General features: G+C 44.5%; 1 protein-coding gene across 4 annotated transcripts in view; it reads left to right on the plus strand.

Moving 5' to 3' along the window:
• Positions 1–8110: 8110 nt before the first annotated feature.
• Positions 8111–21763, plus strand: part of KIAA0513 (KIAA0513 ortholog) — a 54946-nt gene continuing 41293 nt past the window's right edge. For 2 of the 4 annotated variants that reach the window (XM_033127316.1, XM_033127320.1), the window contains exon 1: positions 8111–8261. The gene's annotated coding sequence lies outside the window, so the exon portion shown is untranslated. Of the gene's footprint in view, positions 8402–21763 lie in introns of all 4 variants that reach the window. The other 2 variants (XM_033127317.1, XM_033127318.1) reach the window with 2 other exon arrangements.

The raw sequence follows: 21763 nt of genomic DNA on the forward strand, positions 1-21763 counted from the left end.
AGGAAATATGAGGATGGTTACATGAAATCCATTGGTAGTTGATGATGGGGGCGGGAGAAAGCAAAGGAGGGGGAAATCACTGGGATTGGATAAACAGTAAAACAGAGACACACACTTCTTTTATATGGGTGGATACAGGCTAGTCAATAATTAACATTTACAGCACCTAGAGATGGTGTGCAAGGGAAAAGATGACAATGGGGGTTCTGTGGTCTCCTGCCTTGGGGAGGAGGTTGTGCCCCGTTATGCTGACATTTCTAAAGTAAGTTATCTTAGATTAAAAAAGACACTAGAGTGTGGCCGGTTAGCTCAGTTGGTTAGAGCGTGGTGCTCCTAACACCAGCGTTGCTGGTTCAATCCCCACATCGTCTACTTTGACCTGTACCCTCTTTAAAAAAAAGACAAAAAAAAAAAAAAAAGACACTAGACAGGCTCACCTAAGGTAAAGATTGACCTTTGTCAAGGAAGCTCCAGGCCTAAGATGTGACTTCCCGCCAGACTCACTTTTAGTTAGGAATTTTGATGTTCAGACCATCCTATGTGGTTATGTTCAGTCTCTGAGTTTGTAGGGCCGCCATGTTGGCTTCCCTGAACTTGTCGGGTTTAGCATGTGGCCCCTTCTTTCGCCCACAGTGTCATGTACCTCCATTCAAAATGGTGTTCTGCATTCAGTCACCCCTCACGGAGCCTCCTATTACCTGGTACCTTTGTTTCCACAAGGGAGAGAAGTGAGGTAGGCCTCCCATCAGTGGTCAGATCTTTTCCATAGGCTGTAAGTGGCTCTATACTTGAGATACACTTGCTACAAGCAATGTTAAAAGAATATATTTTTTTTAAAAAAAATGTTAAATTATGACTTTTATACAAATATAAACACATGTAAAAGATTTAATGTAACTCACTAATTAATGAGAAAGTATGTAAGATGATACAAATGGTTGAGAGTTGAATCCAAAAGGCAGGCCCTTATATATACAATCAGCAATGCTCAGATAAATTTGCTTAATAGATGCAAAACTGGCTTCTTCTACTGTGGTGGAGGGAAGTCAGTTGAACTTCTACCATACAAGATTCATTTGTCTGTTATCTGTGGGGAAGAATCACTTGCATTGCTATCAATTCTCTATAATCTATAGATTATAAATAAAGAAAAGAAAAAACATCATGGAACCAGATAACCCAAAAAGGGTATGCCAGACAATGCCTAGTTGTTCATTGAAGACACCCAATAAGCTTTGTAACCCATTTCAAAGTCTTGCACAAAAAATGAAGAGGGAGGGATCCTCACCCCATAATTTTCCTGAGTCCCCACACTTGTCTATGTTGCCTATGTTGTTAATTACTAGTATAGCTTGTTTGTTGTAACTTTATAATTACACCCTTGCTAAGGAAATAGTACAATAAAGTCATTCATTAAAATATTTAACAGGGATGGCAGCAGCTGACAAAAACAATTCAACTCCGATCAAGGATTTTCGTCTCTTTCTCAACAGAATTGATATGTGGTCTTCTGCAAGTCATTTCCCCTTTCCAAGCCTCAACTTTTTCTTTTTTAATCTCTAAAACATAAGATTAGACTAGATTTCTAAGGTTTCTTCCTGTTTTGAAGACTGTGGCTCAACACAGAGGTTTTTGCTTCTCCCTGATTTCACTGAGACCCTGGGAACAGAAAACCCCCTAACATTGGTGGCCTTTGCAAGAGTGGTAACAACATCCCATCTCCAGGGTTAGTTCTGTTTACCCCTCAGGAGCTAGTTTCCAGCTAACCAGTCATTCCAGGAAACAGCCCTTTTATAAGTGGAGGCTCTGTTCAAATATGTGAACAGAGGCTCAGTGTCATTCAGAGTAAAAGGAATGAACACAAATTTCAAGTACATGGAGATCCCATTTTTCATCTAGTAGATTGGCAAATACAAAAGTTTTTCGATACTCTGTGTTGGCAAGGCAGACCCAAGTGGTGCAACAGTAAATTCGTTGAGCTCTTTGCACAGCAAGCTAGCAATACAAATCCCAAAAATTTGCGTACATACCCTTTGACCCAGCACTTTCCTTCTTAGGCATTTATCCTACTGATAGACTCACCCATTTGCACAAAGATGTTTGCACTTAAGTATTTACAGTAGCATGTTTGTAGAAGCAAGAAACTGGCATCACCCTATGTGCCCATCCATATAGTAAATAAAGTATGCTGTGAGCATAAAATGGAATACTGTTCTGTGCAATCATAAAAAGAGAATGAGGCAGATTTTTATGTGTGTGGATGGTCATCCAGGTATATTAAGTCTGTTGTGTAAAACGGTGTGTGTATTGGTGTGAAAAAGGAAAGTGGGGGACACATATGTACATAGAACATCCCCAGAAAAAAATACAACAAACGGGTCTGTAACTTGTTAATTTTTTTAACCATGTACTCATTTTTAAATATATAAAACTGTAATGAAAAGGAAATAGGACAACCCAATAGAACAATTGGCAGAGCACGTGGAACAAGTACTTCACAAAAGAGACTGTCCAAAACATGAAAAAAATGCTCATTTTCATTAGTCATCAGGGAAATGCCAACTTAAACCACAATGAAATACTGTTTACACACCCAACAGAATGGCTCATGTGAAAAACCCCACGTCCTGACCAGCACTGGAGTCACGAGAAGCTCCGTCCTCTGCTGGTGGGCATGTCGTTGTATACTGCCTTGGACGACAGTTGGGAGTATCTGCCAAAGCTGAGTATACCGTACCTGTGTTCACCAAAAGACGTGTCCTAGAATGTTCACACAGCTTATCTGTAACAGCCCGAAATTGGAAGCAACCCTAAAAGTCCATGAACAACAGAGTGAATAAATAAATTGGGGTCTATTCATACCATCAAATACTATACAGAAGGAAAGGACAATGTGCATACAACAATACAGATCAACTTTCAAAATACGATGTTGAGTAAAAGAAGCAAGACATGAAAGAGTACGTACTGTATGATTTCATCATAAGAAGTTCAAAGGCAAAATGGATCTCGGGTGTACAAACACAAGGCAGGGCAATGGTTACCACCGAGGGGGGAATCTAGGGATCTAGTAATCGATCTGGGTGCGAGCTGTACACGTGCTCACTTGGTAAAACTTCCTCCAGCCAGGTACACTTAACATTTGTATGCTCTACTTCAAGTAGACACTGGGGGCAAAGGGGGAGAGAGAGAGACAAAGGTTGTACAGAGGAAAATCGGGTTTGTTGCAGAAGAGTGTTTTGGGTTGTTTCTTATTTTTTCCTCTGAGTTTGTGGTGTTGCATGCAACAGCCAGACTAGGAAAGCGAGAGGCTTCCAACAGCCCATGGTGTTGGACAAGGCCCAGGAAGTCTAAAGAACCCAAAGTGGTATGGAGTGTTCCTGAATTCCTTTTCAGTGGGCAGCTGTGCCTCCAGCTGTCGGTAGAGCCTGCTGGTGGGAGGGCGGATGGCTAGTGGACATGTATGGAGCACTTACTGAGTGTCAGGGTCTGGGCTTGGTGCTCTGGATGTCTCATGGCCTTTGGGACTTGACTTGGAAGGCATCTTTCTCCCTGGAACCACATCTAAACGTTTTCCCTCCCTCCCATTCCTGCAACATTTCACTTCCCCCTCCCAGCTTTGCTTGTCACATCTCAGTTAACTTCCTGTATCTTTCACTTTGTTATCCCACTGTTGATTCCCTCAGTGGACTGCGAGCCTCATGAAAGGAGAGAGTTTTGTTGGTCTTGTGCACTATTATCTCCCCAGCGCCTGTCAAAAAGTAGGCACTCAGTCACGCATTGGGTGAATGAACACCCAGTGCGTGGTTGGCCCCTTCCATAGATGAAGAAACAGGCCCAGTGAGGTTAGGAGTGGAGAGAGCCAGGCTTCAGACCCAGATGTCTTGCTCTTTGCTGCGGTCGTACCGCCTCACAGACTCACTTCATCGTCACATCCTTGTGAAGGTGTACGATCCCTTTGTGTAGCTGAGGAAACCGAGGCTCAGAATGAAGTGAGCGCCCCAGGGAACCAGAGAAGCACAGCTAGCCTGCAGACCTCCTTCCGACTATGGAGATCCTTCTCTTTACAGTGTCCCACATTCCCTCTCGAAGGAGCTGGAGGCCACGCTCTACACCAGTGCAGCTCTGTCCCAAGCTCCAAGGGCTGGCTTGTGACGTGATTCCCCTGTTCCTGCTGCCAGGACTCGATCCACCAAGTCTCTTGGAAGCAAGCCCCTGCCCGTTGGTGCCCTGGCTCCAATAACTCGGTTCTTTTCTTGTGCCTCCCTCCCCGCCATCCTTGTCTTAGTCTCATATTGATTCGTTCGATAAGCATTTAATGACTGACTCTGTGCTTGGTGCCATGCTCAGTGCTGCAGACACAGGAGCGCACAAAACCAAAGTTCCTGTCTGTTATGTCGATTAGCTCAGAAGCTCATGAAATAAGTCAGTGCAGAATTACAAACTGGTGTGGTGTGTTCCTATAAAGGAAAAGGACGTTGTGGAGTAAGAGGGTATACCCAGGAATCTGGTCTCGTCTGGGAGTCACGTGGACAGCTCCCTTTAGGATGTGATATGTGAAGGACACTTGGGTATTTGCTAAGCAAAGGACGCAGAGGCTGGAGGAAGAGGGTTCCAGGCCAAGGGGTAGGTGGGGAGGCCCTTCAGGAGAAAGTGGCCTGTACTGTTTGAATTCCATAAGGGGTCTGTGTGTAGAGGGCAAGGGCGAAGTGGCTTGAGCCCAGGCTGGAGAGCTTGGAAGGGCCCGGTCATGCAAGGCCCTAATAAACAGATGAGGGATTCCAGCAGATTCCAGCAGAATCTGAGGGGAAGCGGGAAGCCACTGGAAGATTTGATCTCATTTGTGGTGTTTAAAGGTCATTCCATCTATTTTGTGGAGAACATATTGGAGAAGGGCAAGAATAGATACAGGGAAATGTCAAGTAGTAAATGCCGATAGAGCAATTGAATTAGAACACACCACGTTTTGCAAAAAGCATAGCATTATTTTTAATGGATATTCAACCACTGGGTGAAAGTTCATTGGACGATAAGATATTTAAATAGTCTCAATGTATCTTCCTCACAGATTACTAATTACTTACAAAGGGAAAAAAGGTCCCTTTATAATAGAGAAATATATCATCATCTCAACCATTGGTCAAATATAGGATCAGCAGTAATGAAACAAACTGTTTGTGCCTCCTGATATAATACACTGATATAATACACTGAGGACGACCATCAATTTTACAGTACTGCTGCCAAAAATGTGTTGCCTGACTATAAGGGACCAATCAGAAAAATCTAAACAGAGACATTCTACAAAACAACAGTCCTTACTACATATGAAGGACAAAGAAAAGCTGGGAACTATTCCAGAGGAAACGAACTGTTTGAAGATAAAGGAAGCAGGGGACTTGAGCCAAGGAATGCTGGTGGCTTCTAGAAGCTGGAAAAGACAAGGAAATGATTCTCCCCCAGGGCCTCCAGAAGGAACGAGCCCTGCTGACACCTCGATTTTAGGACATGACCTCCAGAACTGTAAGATACTAAAGTGGTGTCGTTTGAAGCCACTAAGTGTGTGGTGATATGTTACAAAGGGGACGGGGGACATAGGCATGGTGGACAGCAGAACTGCTGCTAAATTACACCACCTGATCTATCTTGTATAATTGTTTTTTGGACTCATTCTCTAATCAAAGTATTTTTGAATATTAATTCAGTCATCCAGTAAATTTACTATTTCTCCCTCTTTGTCTTCCTGTCCTTCATACAACATCGTGAGCTATCTTAGCAAATACTTTGTGTTGGATCGCTGTTGCTTTCCTTTGCCTGCCCAGAATCTGTCCCCCTTCTCCTCACAAGAGCACCTCGGTTTCCTGTGGGGACCCACCTTTCCCTTGCTGATCCTCACCTCTGTCCAGATGTGGTCAATCCAGTTATCCCAACAACCTGGCCTCAGAGATTAGTTTAAGGGGATGAGCACCTGAGCAATGACGGTCCACTCTGACCACATCCTGCAATACTTCCAGCAATATTTCCATTGCTGGAAATACTAAAGGAGGGAATCCTTTTTTCCACTGAGGCTGCTAAGTTGAGAGACTATAAGCCTGTTGCTGCTAGAGACCACTCTAGAAAGAACCTAATCTAAGAATGAAGCCAACTCAGAGTGAAGCAGACAGATGGGAAAGAGACTATGTTCTGATGACATCATTTGAGCCCCTAGAGCCTGCTGGGCCAATCCCAGAACTTTTCAGTTACGGGAGCCGATATATTCCCTTTCACAAAACCAGTATGAATTGAGATCTGTCACTTATAACTGAAAGAATCCTGGTCAATACAAACCTTCCAGGTCCAGACACGATTTCTACAGTATTTCCTTGATTTAGCAGACTATACCTATTTCACAACAGAAATAAGGTTAATCTAGCATGACTTGGTCTTCTCATCGGTGCTTCCTCTTCTGAGGGGTACAAATATTTTTTGCGAGTAAACTGAATATTTTTCAAGCCCAATGTCAAGTTCACTGGTCTGTGGTTTGCAGAACTTAACTTTCTTCCCCTTTTTCTAAATGGCTATGCCATCTCCCTCTCTCCAACCTTCTGGCAAGATAGGGAGAGAGAAGGTCTATATAAATCTTTTGAGAAATGATATTTCCCTCAAATGGAATCTAACCCTGACTGAGCTCACATTTTTCGATTTCCCTGAATAGCTGCTACTGCCAGAGTCAGGTCAGGGCTACATGAGATGGTGCTTTGTGTTAGGTTCACTCACTGAACTGGAAGAGGACTTTCTCCAGCTACAGATGCAACACTCTGTTTTCATAAAGTATGCAAGACGGGCTCATCTTCTGCTGGACAGAACCTTACAGGGACCAATAGCATGCCCACCTATCTGTAGTGTCTCATGAGGGGATGAAGGCTCCCTTATACCCCTTTCCTTCCTGAGTTCATATCAAGTTTGAAACATCCAGAGATCCAGTTTCTTACACGTGATGGCCATACCAAGCTTGTCAAGGAAATCTGGGATGGACCAGAAGCAGCTATGGCGCTATGGCCTGTGGAACTGCAGCTCCCAGCTTTTTTTTCTTCTTGTAATTCCCTTAAACTTTCCCTAGCAAGTCCGAAGTTCAATAGGTCTTCTTCCAGGACCCAACAGCTCCGTGCTTGGGGCACAGAAAAGATACTCGATCATCAATCCATAATTCATCTTTTCTCCTAAGGGGCAGAACTCCAGTTCTTCCCGTTTCACCAGAAGGAGCACGATAGCTCAGCAGTGTAGTTGTGGAAATGTCTTTAGAATTTGAGGTATCAGAGCCCACACTCCGGAATCAGATTCTTTATTTTGCTAGGCGCTGGAACCAAGCTTGACTTAACTCCAAACTTACGGGGGTGGGGTGGGGTGAGGGGGACTCAGTTTCTCAGTGTAACACTTCTATTTTCTTCTTTTTTCTTTTTAATTGCAGGTATGTGGAAGGAACAGGATGGCCTGAAAGTTGTTTATTGTATTTGCTGAAAAAGATGCAGCCTGGCCTGCCTAGAACTTTTAGAGTAGGTGAGGTGGAATCTTATCAGCCTTTAAGATGCCCTTTTTAAAACATAATTCAGCCTCAGAATGCCTTTCTATACCCTGCATCCTTGCCTGACTTATTTTAAAAGTATGTTCGTTAACGTTAACGCCATGCCTTGAAAGTATATTCGTTACTGAGGGCAGGAAATAGCAAATGGCATCCCTGTTTTAAAGGTGGGGACACTCAGGGCTGGGAAGTAACCAAAAACAAGCTATATTTCCCGGGTCCCTGCCGGAGCTCCCCACCACCACAACTAAAAACAACAAAGCCCCTACTCATCTGCTGGCAGAACGCCCTGCCCCACCCAACTCTTCCCGGCCCGGGAACACACCCGTTTCGAGCAGACCCAGGAAATCGGGGTTCCCAGGACCTTTCGTAACAGCGACCCACGGGACGTCTCCGAACGTGCTCCCGGGGGCAGGGGCCCAGGCCTCTCGCCGAGGGCCCCAAAGCGACTCCGACCCAGCCAAGTCCCTCGCGAGCGCTGGGAACCAGCAGCAGCACCGCCGCGTCACGTGACGCCGCTCCGGGGCTGCCTTCGCGCCTGCGCAGGCGGCACTAGGTGGGCGGGCGCGGTCCGCTGACTGACAGCTCGCGCGGACCGGCGTCTCGGAAGGACCCGGCTCTCCCGCCAGCTCTGTGGCTTCACCGCGGATCCCGCCAGTGCCCACTCGCTCCCGGCTCCGCCAGCCGGTCGGCATCCGTCGCGGTGAGAGGGGTCCCGCCGGCGCCCGAGGGGAAAGGCGGGCTCCGGGGTGTCCGGGCAGCGCGGGGACTCTCCGAGGGGCGACAGCTGGAGCGCCCGAGGCGACAGCACGGGCTTCTCCGGGGACCAGCGGGTGAGGGGAGGTAGGGTTGAGGGGAGAGGGCCGTGGGATGACGCGGGGTCGGGGGCCGCGGGGTTTCTGCAGGGTCCGCGTCTGCTGGGGGTTGAGGAAATGGGAAAGGGAGCCCACGGTGTAGGGACGGGAAGGTGTCTCCATCCCGGTGGCAGATGGTGTTGCCAAGTGGCTCTGAGATGGAGCCGGTTCTTCGTTCTTGTGGGAAAGCAGAGCCTCCAGACTCCTGGCAGAGCACGCTGGGGAGGGGGTGCCAGCGACTGCCGTGAGAAATACACCTGCCACGTTGTGCGTGTGCGTTCGGTCCTAGATCTGCTGCCTCTCTGCTCCTGGGGTGGCAGACTGGTGAAGGGGCGGGCGAGGGAGAAAAGGCTCCGGACGGGGTGCCTGCCGCATCGATTCCGCCCGTGCCTTCCCGGGCTCCCCCACTCCTCCCCATGTGTCGGGAAGGAAAGAGGAGGTTTGCAGAGGGCACAGCAGTAGACACGCAGGGTTAGAAGCCAAGCGTAGGACTGCTGGTTCAGGGCGGACTACGCCAGTGACCAGGGTCTTTGAGAACACAGGCTGTGGTCCTGGAGCTGGGAACGTTTCCTCCCTTCTACGAGGTCTGTGCTTCCCTAGGTTGCACGTTGATTGGATTTGGGAGAAGGAAACCTGGAAGAGGACTTTGCAGTGGGCACCAGCCAGCTCCTCAAACTCTCTGGTTAAGTGCTAGGCAAGGTGCCAGTCCGCAGAATGAGCAGGAACTTGCCTCTGAGCAGGTACAGGTGAGAGCAGCCGGAGGTGGAGGTTGCCGTTGTGGTGAGTCAGTGTTCCAGGCAAGCTGACAGCTGTCAGGGACCAGGCTGCTTTAGCCAGGCTGCCATCCAGGCCATCGTCACCTAATGCTAATGTTTCAGATTCATTTCAGGAGCGGCATCGGCTCCCTAAACCTAAGCCAGGGCAATAAAATGCTTAACACTGGATTAAGCAAAGAAAAAAAAGAGATTTAGATTGTATTGTGTGGGACTGCTCCTGCCCGTCTTTTCATATTTCTGTTTGGACGTGTGTATGTCCTCCCGTTGTTCAGAGTGTTTCCCTTCAGCTGTCACTCATTTTTATTTCCACTTTGTTCAGAAATTGGACTGCTTGTATATTTGAAGCGCAAAGCGACAGGCTGTTGAGATCGGCTCACAATGAAAAAGTTGACTCATGAGGTTTTCTTTTTCCATTAAAGAAATGAAGATGGCTGTGGATGCACGCATAGGCACTCTTAGTGATGGCCAGATTATCTCTAGCCTCTCGTTTAATTCTGGAATGGTTCCCATGTTTTTTGCAGTGTTTGTCTTTTGTATGGCACGTGTCAGTTAATATAAAGATAGTTTGTATTATTTGAGAATGTAGCAACTAAAGACAACGAAAAGCTACTCACTGACTTGAGTAAATCACCAACCTTACAAACTTGCTACAGAATTCCAGAAAGTGGAGAATATCCGTACATATTAGATGGGATTCTCTTTTCATGGCTATCACTTTGGTTCTTCAGAGGTAAATTGCTTTATGGTCATGCCAAATGGCTCTGAAGGGACTTCTTTTAGGACAATCTTTAGGAAAGGCTTAGGGTGGGATGAGTTATGCCACGTGCCTCTCTCTCTCTCCCTCCCTCCTTCCCGCCTCCCTCCCTCCCTCCCTCCTCCCTCATTCCTTCTCTCCCTTCCTCCTTCTCTTCCTTCCTCCCTCCAAAAAGAAAATAATCAGGTTAAAAGAAACATCAAAAGCAGCCTTGGAAGATTTTTTTAGAAAGTCATGAAAGGTCAACTGGCAGCAGGAAAGAGCTGCAAAGGGATGAGTAAAACTCCCACTGCCAATAATAACCCCTCACTTTTATATGACAGTACAAAGGACTTGCACACCCAAAATCTTAATTGATCCTCACAATAAACGTGGAGTGATAGGTGGTGTTCTCATTCAAGTATCACAGATGAGGAAACTAAGGCTAAATGATTTGTCCAAGGTCCCTTAGGTACTAGGGGTCAAAGCAAAGTGTTAAACCTAGCGATCTGACACCAGATGTGGAAAGGGATGTGGGAAGGGTCTGGGCAGAGGATTCGCACATCTGCACGGCCCCAGCGCTTTCCCTGCATCCACTGGCAGAACATCCTTCTCTCCCACCACTTGCCCTGCTTACTAAGTCAGCTTAGCTGACTGGCGTAGAGGCCCCTTCACCTCTTCTCCCTACTCCAAGCTTGAGGCAGTCTACGTCTACTCAGATTTGTTTGTAAGTCTTTAAGAAATCTAGTAGGAAGTATGATTTCAGGGAGTGTCTTTTGCTCAAGTTCTCAGTATTTCCACATAGGTGTCTTCAGGTATGTTGTAAGAAACCAAAGCAATGGTAGAGAAACTTGCCATAATAGTTTTCCTCGTCCTCCCTCCGGAAGAGACATGCAGTGGTTATGAAACCTCAGGAGCTGACCCAGTCGTTTTGTTTATTTTATCCATTTTTTTTTTATATGTGGCATTGTTTGGGTAATGGTGACACTTTAAAAAAACAACCACATGGCACAGCTATTCTCATTAGGGAGAATGATCTTTTTTCTAGATTTGAGCATCAAAAAAAAGGACTTCAGCAGAAGGTTACTGGAAATATGTTTCGGCAGGTCAGTGGTACAAAACAGAATGAAAAGCCAAGCCAATCTTGAAGCACGTCAATGGAAATATAGATCTGGACTGGGTAAAGTGCTAGTTCCCATCTGCTCCGCGCTTAGAATATTGTGTTCTTTTCTGGACATCGCATTTAATGAAGGACATAGAAAAAAAAAAGTCAAGCATATTTATTGGAAATGCTACAGTGGTGAGTGATTTAGAGCTGGTTAAGCCAGGAGGATCTTGGGAGCCAGGATTACGGACGGTTCGGGGCTGTCATTTATGGAACTTGTTCTGTAGAGGCTTAAGATCCCAAGTACCAAAGGACAGAAGTTATAGTGAGAAACACCCCAGTTTTAAGAACTTTCAAACCATGCCAGAGTGATCTTTAAAAAACGGAGTCAAATTGTGTCTCTCTCCAGTGGCTTCCCTAGTACTCATGGGATTGAACCAAAACTTCTTCCCTTGGTCTGCTGGTGTGTCTGTGAGTACTGACTGACCTTGCTTGTTTCTCCAGCTTCTTTAATTACCATTCTCTTACTCACGGAAGTCCCACCTTCTTTCTCTGCTATGAGCATGTCTAGCTTGCTCTGCCTCAGGACCTTTGCACTGGCTGTTCCTCCTTCCAGATTTTCCCATGACTGGCTCCCTGTCATTCAAGTCACTGCTCCAATATCACATCCTTAGTGGAACTTTCCCTGACCATCAAAATAATTCCTTTCTAGTTCCCAACCCACTCCTTCTATCCTGTTACATTGTTTTATTTTCTTTGTAACAATATAAAAATGACCTGATTTGAGATGCTTTTCTTGTCTGCTCCCCATTTACCACTGTATCAACAGTACCTCACACAACAGTACCTGGCATACAGTAGGTGCTCAATAAATATTTGTTGAACAAATGGTATTTATGACAGAACTTTTCGTACATGGGAGGGATCGCTTCCTTGGTAGACAGTAAGTTAGGTTTTTTGTTTGTTTCTTTTTGTGTTTTTTTTTTGTTTGCTTTTTTTAAACTAGAGTCAGTCATACATAAGCTGGCTAGCTGACCTTCAGGCAAGAGAATTCAAGCATTCAAGCATTAGATAGTAAAACTAGATAACTTCCTGTATTAGTTTCCTAGGGCTGCTCTAACAGAGTACCACAAACTGGGTGGCTTAAAACAACAGAAATTTATTCTCTCACAGTTGTGGGGACCAGAGATCCAAATTCAAGGTGTTGTCAGGATTGGTTCCTTCTTGAGGGCTCAGAGGGAGAATCCGTTCATGCCTCTTTCTCAGCCTTTGGTGGTTTCCAGCAATCCTGTTCCGTGGCGTATAGATGGATCACTCTCAACTCTGCCTCTGTGGTCACATGACCTTCTTCTCCCATGTGACCTTGCGTTTGTACCTTCACATCACTTTCCCTCTGTATGTGTGTGTCTCTGTTTCTTCTTACAGGGATACCAGTCAAATTGGATTTAGGGTGTACCCTACTCCATTATGACTTTTTCTTAATTTAACTAATTACGTCTGCAAAGACCCTATTTCCAAAGGTCACATTCACAGATTCCGGAGGTTAGGACTTTGACATGTCTTTTTAGGAGGACAACTCAATGCACAACACCTTTCAACTTCAAGATCCAGTGACACTTTAAAGGGGAAAACTGGCAGGCGGTGCTGTGTTCTTTGTAGGGGTAATGACATGATTTGGATATTTATACACAAAGCGTCTATGATTCTTACAACTTGCAAAGTAAGTGGTGATCTATGTGCGTCACAGGTAAGGAGGATGAGGGTCGGGACAATTGAGTGACTTGGCCAAGTTCGCACAGGACCAGCTGAATCCCCTGACTGTGGTGTCCCATGGTTTCCCTACCCCAACCCCCTGCTAGTGGATAGATCTTAACAGGAGCCCAGGGTAGGATGTGGGGTTTCTTTCATGGCTCTGCAGGGACCCCGGAGGGATTATTGCCTTTACTATTTCCTTAGTGTTTTGCTTATCCTGTCCTTGTGCTGGAGGAATAACTTATTGACGTCCAGTAGTGAAATAAATGATACAGCTGAACATGACGCTCCAGCATTAGACCTCACACAGCGGCTTTGATGGGCGGTGATATCATTAGAAGTTGCATTTTCCCTTGTGGAGCTCTTCCAGTGATCCTGAAGGGCTTTTTCATAAGGGTTTAAGAGTTCTGGGTTTCAGTGTCTCAGATTTGTTTTGGACCCTGAAAAAGTATTGCTGATATTCTAAGAATGAGCCATCCAGGAGTCCATCGAGAGTAACTTTTCGCATTTGGAGATCAGGGGTTGGGGGTTAGGGGAGTGAGTGAGAGCAAGCCAGCAAAATATCTGAAAGGACTTCCACTTTTACCTTCAGAGCACTTTATATTTCTTGCTCTGTCTCACCCAGATACCCAATATACCCCTTCCCTAATTTAATTTAATTAATTTTAAAAAACCTTTTAATTTATTTTTAAGTGTGTTTTTCCAGGACCCATCAGCTCCAAGTCAAGTAGTTGTTTCAATATAGTTGTGGAGGGCGCAGCTCACAGTGGCCCATGGGGGGATCGAACCGGCGACCTTGTTGTTAAGGGTGCCGCGCTCTAACCCAGTGAGTTTACCGGCCACCCCTCATTTAATTAATTTTTGACTAGGTAATACATCCATGCGGATGGTACAAAATTCAAATGATACAAAAAGCTGTCCAGGGAAAAGTTGTTTCAGGCTCTGCCTTCCGTACCGCGCCAGCTTTCCAGCCCTCTCCCCAGTGGCACCGTCACCACCATTCTCTTGTGTCTCCTTTAGATGTCCTTTAATGTCCCTGAGTGCCATTCCCCACCGCATCCCGTGGGCTGTGCCTCCATCCCGACTTTCCATTCTTCCTCCTGCCTTTTCAAATCCCTTTCCGTGGGGACCTGAGAGGCTGTCCTGTTCCCATGTGCTAAGAGCTGATGACAACACCTCTGCCAAGAGTTTTATATTTGGAAGGAAGAAATGAGTCTGTAATTGAGGCCAGAGTGTGGGGAAAGCTCTTATACTTATGGGATGGTATTCAGAGTCAAGTTCCTTAAACTTCAGAGTTAGCCTGGACGAGGAGGCAAGCATAGTGCTCTCACAGAAGAAAGGGGGGAAGGCAGTTTATGTTATGTTCCTAAGGGGGAGGTTTGTTGTTCCATCTCATATTTACCGGGTTTACTCTGCCACGCCCAGCAATGTGCTATGTGCTTTATGGGTTGTCACTTTAATCTTCACAAACACACCGTGGGGTCGTCACTATTACCATCCCCATTTCACAGATGAGAAAACTGAGGCATGGAGAGGCAGAGTAATTTGCTTCCCGTCACACAGCTTGTGAGGGCAGCTCTGGCACGCAGATCCAGGCAGCTTGTCTTTCTGCTCCAGGATCCAGGCTGGGCACAATGCATTTACTTGTCTCCCCGGTCTCCTCTGATGAGGGACAGTTTTTTACGTACAGTTTGGTGGGCCCTGTGTACAACAGCACCTTCATAGCTCTCAAAGGACAGAGTGATCCAAACGTGGCCATGTGTGAAGGTCCATGTCGTACGATGGAGGAAGAACCGCACATAAGAAAACCTACTTTCTTCCTCAGGGGGCTTCTGGGCTCATTCCAGGAACATTCTCCTGCCTCTGAAAGTCCGAAACGAATGACTAAGACGCATTCCACCATAGGAATAATCTCCAACAAATGCTGAGACAAATGGTAAATTTGGAAGGAAAAACAAGAGAAAAGGGGGCTATCTTTTTCTCTTACGTACTGAATGCACTTAGGAAAACATGTGCGTAGGTGCAGGCCATAGCCTTCAGTGACATCCTTTTGTAAGGCAGGTGTGCTCTGAGGCATTTTCCTGGCCTTTGCATCATCGCCAAGCATGACTCAGAGCAGATGACTCACCAGTGGCAAAAATGACCACTGAGCTAGGGAAGAAACGAGAATCTAGAAACAACAGAGCAAATGGGATGTGGAAACCGCCAGAGCAAATGAGCTTAGAGAGCTGCTGTTCAGCTGACATACCGTGAGTAAGGGGGTTTCGGGGGTGAACCCAGGAAGCTAAAACACAAAACTAGGGCCCAGTTAAAAGGGGTGGCAGCCTCATGAGAGAAGTAAACTAAATTTTCCATTAATTATAAATAGCAAGAATGAAGGAAAAGAATTACATGAAATCAAAACGACAAACCCCTCCCCCCAATTTGTCACTGGTGTGGTGATGGTGGCACAAAGGAAATGGGAAATGAGTGCGTAAAGGGCAGCTAGCCTAACACCCTCTCTTCTCTGAGGAGGCAGAACTCCATGAGGCAGGGATCACTCTCAGAATCCCAGGCTCCATTTGGATAACAAGCACTTCCTTTACCTGCTCCTGTGAGGAAAGAGGTATTCTATGGAATCGAATTTAAATATAACAAGACTTGGTATCCTGCGGGAGAGAGCTAGCAGTGTCTCTGACTTTGTCGCCTCTCCTCGCCTGAGGTCACCTGGAGTGGCCAAAAGCTGCGGGGGTCCCATGAGGTTGCCGCCTCCTGCCTGGTAGCCCCGCTTCTGTTCTGGCCTGCACGCCAGTCCTCTCTCCACCTGGGCGCCAGCATGCAGCATCTTTGCAAAATCTAAGTGAGAGAGAGGTGTTCCCCTGACGTAACCCTCCAGGGCTCCCCCGTTGCTCCTGGCACGGAATCCCAACTCCGAAACTTAGCCTCCAGGCTCTTGCCTAGTGCCAGGCCTGTGGCCCTGCCAGCCTCAGCTCCTTCCCTCCCTCTCCTTACCCCTCTCACTGGGCCACACTGCCTGACTGCGGCTCCAAGAAGCCAGGTTCATTCCCACCGCAGAGCTCCACGGATTTGCCTTTGCCTCGAGCCGGGAGGCTGGTCTTCCAGATCGTGGAGCGACTTTCCCTGGTGTCTCAGGCTGAAGGAGCTCCTGACTCCGTCGGGTTTCTCTGACCCCGCACTACCCCGTAAGACGTACAGGGTGAGCCCCGTGTGTCATCTTAGGTTCCTAGCAGCCGCACTAGACAAGTAAAGGAAACAGGCAGAATCATTTTGATAGTAGATTTTATTTAACCCAGTATATCCAAAATATGATCATTTCTTCATCTAATCAATATAAAAATTATTAATGAAACCTGAGGCCTCAGATGGTAAAGGTCCAGAACTTGGCACTGAGCAGAGACGTGACAAACCATCCAGGGACTAGAGTGGCCCTGCATTTGCCCTCATTCTCTGTTTTAACCAGTTGGTGACATTGTGGGTAGAAATGGTGGGTTAGAGACGCAGCTCTGTATGAATCACCCTGTGACTTTGCTCACATGCTGTCACCCTGTCACTGCACTTCTCTGGGTCTCAATTTCCCATCTTAGAACACTTCCATGAGTCTGTGCCTTTCCCCTGGATCTCCATCCCCCTGTCCTATTGTTACCTGTCTGCCCACCTCCCTCCCCACCGTCTTCCAGAAATCTGAAGTCTCTTCTGACCCTATCATCTTGTGATTTCATTTGAGTAAAATAAAGTCTAGAATTATTTTGTGCATAACTGTTTTGTTCCTTTGCAAGCATCTCCTTTATTCTTTCATGATTATTTTTAAGTCATTCAGTTTTTCCTTTAGGCACTGAGTAACCTCTGTGAAACCCAGTATCGGTGGGTGTAAAGTGCTAAGCCCTCCTTGTTTGCCAATCTCTACTAAAATGGGAATTTAGAAAACTTTAAATGCTTTGGAGTAAATATCAAATTGCTGAGTCAGATGTTAGCTGCATCACTTGCAAACGGGAGGACCTATAGATTGAGTTCTCTAGAGACTGGCACAGTAGTGTCAATCCACAGTCTTCTACGGCGATTTGGAGTGTCCTTAGCCATACCCCAAAGTAGCAAACCGTTACCTGTTTGCATTATAGCAAGACTGTGTAGTCATACTCTGCACGGGTTTATCTATTTAACCTTGCTATTTAACCTTGCTAAGCTTTAAAGTTTCTTCAGCCATAACATGAGGCTAATAAGAGACCCAGCTCATATGTTACTGGAAAATTAAATCAGGTTATCGGTATAAAACATTAGCTCTGCCTGCTGCGTAGTGAACATACAATGAATGTTAGGTGTAGTTATCATTTAATTATTAAAAGGTATTAACTAATAGTAATAGTTAGCGTTGTGTGAAAGAACAGCCCAGACCTTCATGGCTTTCTCACACCATTGCGATGAACCGAAGCAGCAGTAGGAAGCTGTGGCTTTGACCTTCTACAGAGCATGTAACACCAGGGACCACGGCAGCACTCAGGTGTGACAGAACATCTCAGGCGAGTACGTGAGAGGCAGGAACAGTGACTCTTTTGAGATGTCTGAAAATGCCACCCTTTGATTCAAATATGAATTTGTAAGGTGGGAAAATTTTAGCAAAATGTGATTGTATATAATTTCTATAATGGGTGGTATAAAAATCTTTCAAATGTTGGGTTAAAAGACCTCTTGTTTCACATCTCAGACTGCTTTGTAGAATGGATGATGCCTGGTCATTAGATCCAGCAGTAAGTCTGTGTGTCTCTCTGTCTCTGTCTTTCTCTGTGTCTCTTTATCTGTCTCTGTCTCTCTTTGTCTCGTTGTTTCCCTCTCTGTCTCTTTCCATGTGCTTTCCCTAATGGCTAATGAGATTGAACATCTTTTCACGGACTTACTTACCTACCTGCCATCCATATCATCTTTGGTTAAGTGTCTGTTTTTCCCCCCATTAAGTTGGCTTCTTTGTTTTCTGATTGTTATGATTTAAGAGTTCTTTCTGTATTCTGGATACAAGTCCATTGTTGGATATGTGATCTGCAGATGTTTTCTCCTCATCTGTAACTTGTCTTTTTATTCTGTTCACCGTTTTTCATAGAGCAAAAGTTTTTAATTTTATCAAGTCTATCAAATTTTTCTTTCATGGATAGTGCTTTCGATGTCATGTCTAAGAACCCTTTGCATTGTTTTTCTTTTTTCCTAAAAGTGATACAGTTTTATGTTTTACATTTGGTCTGATCCATTTAAGTTAATTTTTGTGTAAGATGTGAAGATTAGGTCAACGTTCTTTATATTTATTTATTTATTTGCCTACAGATGTCCAATTGTTTCAACACCATTGATTGTTGAAATGACTGTTATTGCTCCACCAAATTGCTTTTGGATATTTGTCAAAAACCGTTGACTGTACGTGTGTGGGGCTGTTTCCGGACTCCGTCTTGTTTCGTTGACCTGCGTGTCTATCACACAACATCACACTGTCTTGATTACCATAGCTAATGTAGTAAGCCTTAAAATCAGAAAGCAGGCCTCTTCCAACTCTGTTCTTCTCTTTCGAATTTGTTCTAGCTGTTCTAGTTTCTTTGTCTTTGCATATAAATCTTAGAATACACTTGTTTATGTCTGTTAAAAAGTTCTTCTAGGATAGCACTTGCATGAAATCTGTAGATCAATTTGGGGAGAATTGACATCTTTCCTGTATTGACTCTTTCCATACTCAACAAACCTGGTGCTAAGTGTCTCCTTTATTAAGCCTTCTTTGGTGTCTTTCTTTCGTCAGTGTGTTGGAGTCTTCAGCATATAAATACTATACATGTTTTGTTAGATTTTTTTTTACCTAAGTATTTACTTGTTGGAGTTATTGTAAATGGCATTTAGTATTTAACGTCAGTTTCCAAATGTTCGTTGCTAGTAACTGGAAATATGATTGAATTCTGTGTTAACCTTGTCTCTTGCTCCCTTGCTAAAGTCACCTATTAGTTCTAGGGATTTTTAAAAAGAAGATTCCTTGGGATTTTTATGTAAACAATATGTTATCTGTGAATTGAGACAGGTTTGTTTTTTCCTCTTCAATATGTTTTCCAATGCCTTTTAATATCTTTCTCTTGCCTTATTGCACTAAGTAGGACTTCTGATGTTGTGTTAAATAGGAGTGGTGAGAGAGGATAGCCTTACCTTCTCCCCAGTCTGACAGAGAGAGCATTCATTTTTTTTCATCATTAAGTATGATGTGACATATAGAGTTTTTATACATGCTCTTTATCTGGTAGAGGAAGTTCCCTTCTATTCCTAGTGTGCTGTGAACTTTTATCATTTATGGGGATTGAATTTTGTCAAATGCTTTTTTGTTGGTTTTGTTGCATGAATTGATATGATCATATGTTTTTTTCTTCTTTAGACTGTCCATACAGTAGGTGACATTGTTTGATTTTTGCATTATATTCCGAGGATAAACTCTACTTGGTCATGGTATATTCTTCTTCTTCTATGTTGCTGTATTTTATTTTCTAATGTTTAATATTTTGCATCTGTGTTCTTGAAGGATATTGCCTTGTCACTGTCTTGTATTGTCTTTGATTTGGTAGAGAGTAATACTGGTCTCATAAAATGAATTGGAAAGTGTTACATCCTGTTGAATTTTCAAGAAGAGATTTGTAGAATTGGTATTATTTCTTCTTTAAATGTTTGGTAGAATTTGCCAGTGAAGCCATCTGGGCCTGGAGATTTCCTGTTTAGAAGATTTTAAACTATGAAGTTAATTTCTTTAATAGTTATAGGACTATTTAGGTTATCCATTTCATCCTGGGTGAGTTTAGGTAGTTTGTGATTTCAAGGAATTGGTTCATTTTATCTAACTTGTCAACTTTATGTGTGTAGAGTTGTCTGTAGTTTGTCCTTATCATCCTTTTAATGTCTACAGGATCTCTAGTAATATCCCTTTCTTTATTCTTAACATTGATGATTTGTGTCTTCTTTCTTTTTTTATTGATCTAGCTTGCTAGAGGTTTATCAAGTTTTACAGTCTTCTCGAAGAAAAAGGTTTTGGTTTTATTGGTTTTTTTCCATTGTATCTCCTTTTCAAACTCATTGATTTCTTCTCTTATCTTTATTATTTCCTTTCTTCTGCTTGTTTTAGGTTATTTTGCTTTTTTTCCTAGTTTTTAAGGTAGAGCTTAAATTATTGATTTAAGGCCTTTCTTTTCTAGTATAAGCATTTCATGCTATGTATTAGGTTGGTGGAAAAGTAATTGCGGTTTTTGCATTTATTTTTAACCTTCTAAACTGCAATTACTTTTGTACCAACCTAATACATCTCTCTAGGCATTGGTTTAGCTGAATCTCATAGGTTTTACTATGTTGTATTTTCAATTTCATTCAGTTCAACGTTTTCTAATTCTCCTTGAGACTTCCTTTTTGACCAATGGATTATGTGTAGAAGAATATATATATTGCACTATATTGTACTGCCTTCTACATTCTTTCTCTTCTCTTTCTGGGACTCTAATGACACAAACATTGTCTTTTAGTGTTGACCCACAGGACCCCAAGGCTCTGTTCATTGGTTTTTTTTAACCTTTTTTTCTCTGTTATTCACATTAAATTATTTTTGTTTATCAGTTATTGTCCTCCTATTCACTGATTCTTTTCCTTTGTCATGTTCATACTGCTGTCGAGCCGATCTGATAGTGGTTCGTTTTCAGTTCTCAATTTTCCTTTTGATTCTTCTTTGTATCTTCTGTTTCTTTGCTGGAACTTTTACTCTTCCCCTTCATTTCAAGAATGTTTCCTCTTACCTCGTGGAGTATTTTTTATAACTACTTTGAAGTCTTAGCTAATTTCAGTAGCTGTCTTCTTGGCACTGGCATCTGTTAATTAGCTCGTCCCAGGCAAGTTGAGGATTTTCCTGATATTTTGGTATGATGGGGGTAATTTTGGATGGATTCTGAATATTACGTTATGAGACTCAACCAATTTGAGTTTGGATTCTGTGGATTTCAGTATCCGTGGTGTTTTCAAAGTCTTCGTGGTACTCTTCAGGTCTGCCCCCTGTGTGCCACTCCAGGCCCCTGTGGGTCCTGGGCAGTGGTGTCTCCTGACCTTGAGAGTCTATGGCAGGCTGCTTAGTATTATATCTACACAGGCGTAGCTCGGGGGTGAGCCCAGGAGCTCATAAACAGATTTATGGGGTTGTTTTCCTGAGCTCTTCCCTCTTGGCAATCTCTCTAGTACTTACCAGTTCCTGGGGTCTCCTGCCTTTGGTCCTTCAGCCAGAAAGCAGGGGTTTTATTCCTCTCGGCCTGCTACCCTCTTCCTTAGCTCACATCCATGACCAAGCGAGAGGCAGACTGAGAGAAAATCCAATGGGTTTTTCACCCTCCTGAGACCACAGCATCTCCAATCGCAAAGGAAGGTTCCGTCCCTCACAGTTTCGGGCACCTGTGGAGCCTCTACTGCTACGGACCCGCGGGGGGACGGGGACACAAGACAGCTGAGAAGACAGAGGCATGAAAAAAGGAAAACCCCTGTGATTTAGCCCACCATCTCCGAGAACTAGGCCACCCCCTTCCTGCTCTATAAGCCAGGACGAGGTGTCTCCCTGTGGCGCGCTGCTGTCTGCGCTGATGCTCGCTACTGGGCACCCGATTGTGTCCAGTCCAGGCTGGGGGTCCCGGAGTGGGAGGTGGCAAACTCACCACCCCTTTGGAGGTACTTCAAATTCTGGTTGTCTTCACTCATCTGCCCACTACTGTTTACTTTTCAGAGACGTCAAATACCTGCTCTGCTTATTCTGTGCAAGTCTTATGGCTGCAATCAATAGGCAAGACAGGGTGGCGGGTAGTCACTCCATCTTGCTCAGGACCATAAGGAAGCCAGAAGCCATATGTTGTAGAGCCATTCACCAAAGAAATGAGGAAGTCACGATGTATCTGGCTCAGGAAAACTGCGGTTTGTATGGGGAAAGAGGAAAATAAAAGTTGAAAGATTGGGTAGATA

The sequence above is a fragment of the Rhinolophus ferrumequinum genome, chromosome 15, assembly GCF_004115265.2.
Source record: "Rhinolophus ferrumequinum isolate MPI-CBG mRhiFer1 chromosome 15, mRhiFer1_v1.p, whole genome shotgun sequence".
Lineage (NCBI taxonomy): Eukaryota > Metazoa > Chordata > Mammalia > Chiroptera > Rhinolophidae > Rhinolophus > Rhinolophus ferrumequinum.